The sequence below is a fragment of a genome, unplaced genomic scaffold (genome assembly GCF_019419815.1).
Source record: "Pyrus x bretschneideri cultivar Hongxiangsu unplaced genomic scaffold, Pyrus_bretschneideri_v1 Contig3, whole genome shotgun sequence".
Taxonomy (NCBI): domain Eukaryota; kingdom Viridiplantae; phylum Streptophyta; class Magnoliopsida; order Rosales; family Rosaceae; genus Pyrus; species Pyrus x bretschneideri.
This window is the reverse complement of record NW_025999612.1, coordinates 9,963,428-9,968,542: the sequence shown is the minus strand read 5'-3', so window position 1 is coordinate 9,968,542 and position 5,115 is coordinate 9,963,428.

The following is a 5,115-nucleotide window of genomic DNA, read 5'->3' as shown; positions in this document are numbered from 1 at the left end:
CTTTTTTGCTATAACTGATGCAAATAGGAAATTAAAAACTCAAAGCTACTTCTGGAAATTTTTTAAAAATTTGACTTATTTTGATTTTTTTTTAAATTTGACTGCTGCAAATAGGAAATTAAACACTAAACCATTTTTGATATTCCATTGATTAAAACCTTATTTATATTGATTAAAACCTTATTTATTTTTAATTTTTAATCAAGATCCTTAGGTTTTAATAAACGTCATTAATTATTTCAATAATAAAATATTTTTTTTATTTCTAAATATATTCATTTCGTTTTAGAAATGTTACATTTGATGTATTTATATTTATGGTTAAATTTTTCATCATATATTTTTATTTTTTACTTTGTACCCAATTTCACTTTGCAGCCCTTTTTTAATTTGTACTAATTTTCTTTTCAGTTTTAACTTGTATTCATGTATTAATTTCTTTTTGTACCCATATTTTTTTTTAAATTTTATTTATATTTGTGCCCATATTTTTTAATATATTTTTACCTATTTTTAATTTTGTTAAATGTACCCATGCTAATTATATGTATTTATTTTATGTTTTAAATTATATCAACAGTTATTTTATAAAATATGTTAATAATTATGTGAGTACATTATTTGCTATTATTTTGTGAAGAACAATATTACTTTAATATTTAATTTTAAGTATTTATTATATTTTAAATATATTATTTGAATTTGTTTAAATTTCATAATTTGTGGGAAATTAAATGCATAAATGCATGAGTTAAATCTTTTAAATGATGTTAAGGACCTCGATCAAACTATTTAAACAAACAAGGTTTTAGTTTAACAATTAAGTTGATTAGAGACCGGAACTAAAATGACATATATGTGTGTATATAATGTATGCATGCCTTGGATATGCGGGACCAATTGTCCATGCTTAATGAACAGAGCCCTTGAATATCTGGCGACATTCTACCATGAGTTGCCCAATGTCTAAGGAACCAAATCATATGCTCTCTGCCTGAATACACATGACTCCGCCAGATCGCAGAGCTTTTGCCACCAAATCAAAGAATGGAGTCTTGTAGATGTCATGACCTGGCTCTGTATGCATGCATGCATGCAAATAACAAATTATATCGATCATGTCGTATATAATAATAATGTTTAATTTCTTGTTAGACTTAAATTGAAAGACTGTAAATTCGAACCAGAAAATATGTTACAAATAGAGTCAAGGAGAAGCCTGTATATACTTATCGGATCAAATGCATCCACTATTATCGCGTCATATGTAGCTTCGGGAACAGACTTGCAGTACCTACATATAGAACTTGAAGGACAATTGCCAGCTTTGAAAATGGTCCACCAACATAAATTTGGGAGACTGATTGCACACTTTTTCAGTTAACCAAACTGCATGTCCATCTGACATTTAGTACTACGATCTAGTAGTATTTCTCTTCATTTATAAGTGAAATGTCCTAGGTTTGATTCTCACTAAAGAAAATTTTAAATCACATTATTACAAGTCAATTATGAGACTTAGCCCACTCTCATAGCCCTTCACGTAGGTAATATCATTTATTGGAAAAAAAAAAAAAAAAAAAAACTTCATAGCCATCTTAATTCTAGCTCTTTATTTGTTAATTCGATGTACCAAATCGGTTGATTTTGAAACAACGTAAATTTGATCGTAAATCATACACATACAAGAACACAACAATATATCTTGGTTCACTTCAAGTTGAGGTTACGTCCATACCGGTGTAGATCCAGTTTCACTATATGAAATGAGAGTTATATTGTTGTTGCTAGAGGGGCTAGGGTTTGCCCTCCTTTAAAATGAGGGTGAAGGATCCCTGTTATAGAATAAGAGTTTCCTTTCCCTCTTATAGACATAGTGAACTAAGTAATGATGCTAAAATATTGAGGCGCAATATGTAGTGAATTACTTTAACTCATTTTGACTCAATTGTAATTTTTGAAAGGATTTATATCACAAATGGTTCCTGAAATTGACCTATACCATCAAGATGGTCCCTGAAATTGAAAATAATCAATGTAGTCCTTGAAAATAGGTGTAGCAAATAAATGTGGTCATTCCGTTACAATTTTGTCAAAACTTCTGTTACATGCTGACGTGGCACATAAATAGGGCCCACAAGATATAAGAGTTTTTATCTCAAAGGTCCCGAAAATTGACTCACACCATCAAGTTGGTCCTTGAAATTGACCCCCCATCAAGATGGTCCCTGAACTTGAAAATCAATCAACGTAGTTCCTGAAAATAGGTGTTGCAAATCAATGTGTCATCCCGTTATAATTCTGTCAAAAATTATGTCATGTGTTGATGTGGGTTTAATAATTAATTAAAAAAGTTGTCAAAAAACTTCTTTGCACAATGAGATTATCTCAAGGCAGAGCTCGCCATTCTCCGCATCACCAAGATCATTGGAGAAGCGCCTAATAAGCTCTCCAAGGTTAAGATTGTGAGGTTGTCAATTGCCCAAATATTGACCGTAGAGTCACAAAAGTCGTCACCAATCCAAGTTGTCACCAAAGGTAGTCTCCATCTTAGTCCAATTCAATGAAGGGTGTGAAAATGAGTGTCTTAAGAATATTTTTTTTCTTTTTAGAGAAGAGATGACAAAGGCTACCACAAATGAAGGTAGAAAAGTATGGGTTGGGATCGAAGGTGATTGTAGGACTGAATTTTTGGGTTGACAACTTTTTTAATTAATTATTAAATTACTAGACATATTTCTAATTTACTTTTTATTTAGTCAGATTTGTGGGCCTATTTATGTTCCACATCAGCACATAACAAAATTTTTGACATAATTATGACAGAATGACTACATTGATTTGAGATATCTATTTTTAGGAACTACATTGACCAATTTTCAATTTTAGGGATCATTTTGATGGTGTGAGTCAATTTCAGGGACCATCTTGATGGTGTGAGTCAATTTTAGGGACCATTTGTGATTAAAAAATGATTTGTGGGACCCATTTATGTGCCACATCAACACATAACAGAATTTTTGACAGAATTGTGACGGAAGAACCACATTGATTTGCAACACCTATTTTCAGGGACTGCATTGATCAATTTTCAATTTCAGAAACCATTTTGATGGTGTGGGTCAATTTCAGGAACCATTTGTGATAAAAACCCTTTTTAAAATTCTAGAAAGGCAATTCGTGGTATTTTGAATGCTTCAGTATTTTGGAATGCTCCATTTATATATCTTTTTTGAAATTTTTAAAAGAAAGTTTATGGTATTTGAATGCTTCATTAGTTTGGAATACTCCCCTTATATGTGTAGAAGAATAATTAAACAATTAAAACTAAAAAATAAAAAAAATAAAAAGTGATATTGGGTTTAAGAGAGTGAAAAACAAAGGGATGTAAATTGTAGTAAAAGGAAGATGGGGAACCATCTAAAAGAAAACGTGCAACGATAAAAAAGATGGTGGGACCATCTTAAACTTTTTTTTGCCAAAGTAGGACCATCTTAAATAAATTGCGCAATTAAAATGATGATAGGACCGGAGTTGTCTTCTTTTTTGTGGCGCGAGGCCGACTTAAAAAAAAATTTAGATTCCGGCGTCTTCATATGCGCCAGATTAGCCTTCGTCCAGACTCGCTCAGATTTTTATAGCTTCGCTTGGTCCCGCTTAGGCGTTCATTTAACGTGCTTTTCGATTTTGTGGTCAATTAGGAAGAGGTTTCACGATTTGCAGTTTTTTTTTTTTGCGAGAGCAGAGTGGCAGACCATTGCTCCTGAGCTTCATTTTAGACGAGGGGAGGGGCGGCCACCCTTCCATGTCCCTCTGTAGCTTCGTCTTTGATGTTGGAGACCATCTATTTAAACTAAATTTTGTAAATCATACGACGTAGTTGATGCTTAGATTATCATTTAAGTATTCATTAACGTGCTTATTTCTTATTGATGACATATCACATAATTTGTAAATTTGATCTAAAATTTAGTCTATTTAGCATTACCTATGTAATAAAGAGAAATAATTTTCTTTCACATGATATGCGTGGACTGTTAATTAATTTACCTGAAATACCATCGTACTTTGGCACTCGGACCTCACTTGAAATAAGAATTTTCCTATCTTCAATGGGGTCCATATGTTGTATTGTGCTTCGCGTGTAACTGGACTTCCGGTTGTAAATTAGGTGTGTTTGTATTAAAATTTACCTTTGAACAAAAATAAAAAAAATAAAAAATAAAAAGTAGTGCTTGCTCTACAAGATCAAGAAATATTATGAACAAATTGGCTTTGGAACATAATAGGCTTACAAATTCGTCCATGGTAATTTCTCACCACTGTTTACCAGGATTATACTATAGACTGATATACATAACTCCCTTGTTTGAAGCAGGAGTTACTCGAATTGAAAACAATACGATTCCAGATTTTCAATATGGTACAGTAATGAAATTGACAAATTAACACAATGCAACTTTTAAAATCATATTAAACAAAGTAAAAAAAATGTATTGTAAAATTAAAAATTAAAAAAAAAATATATGAAACTTCATGTCAAATGAAACCCACCTGGCCATATCGGACAAAAATCAGAAAACCCTCCAGGAACCTTTGGCTGATCATCAGTAAGGTCATCATCTGCAAGTTCTTTAACATTGTATTCAGTTCCATCTGAGATTGGTGGAAGGGAGACTTCACTATCGCCATTTCTGACCACCACAACTGCTTCTTTTGGCATTTTAGCATACAAATTATATTCAGATATGTTGTCTGCTGTACGCAACAAAACCAAAACCAAAACCAATTTGTCCAACTAATTTTGTCTAATGGGTTCTCTGGGTTGTAGTTAATTATTTGTCAAAACTGAGGTGGCTCAGCTTGACAAATAACCAAGCTATATAGTGTTTCTGTGGGCTTGCTAAACCATTTGCTCATACGTGCATATTTATAGGTCCTAATGAGGGTGAGGAACCAATTAAATTATATACAAGGAACACTCTCTTGCAAGGGAAATTATGTTCTACATGGCATAATTTGAGTTACTAGTATAATACTAGTTTGATATAAGGAATTTTTTTTATAAGCTCACTGACTGCTGTATGGTGTTACTGATTCATATATACCTTAGTA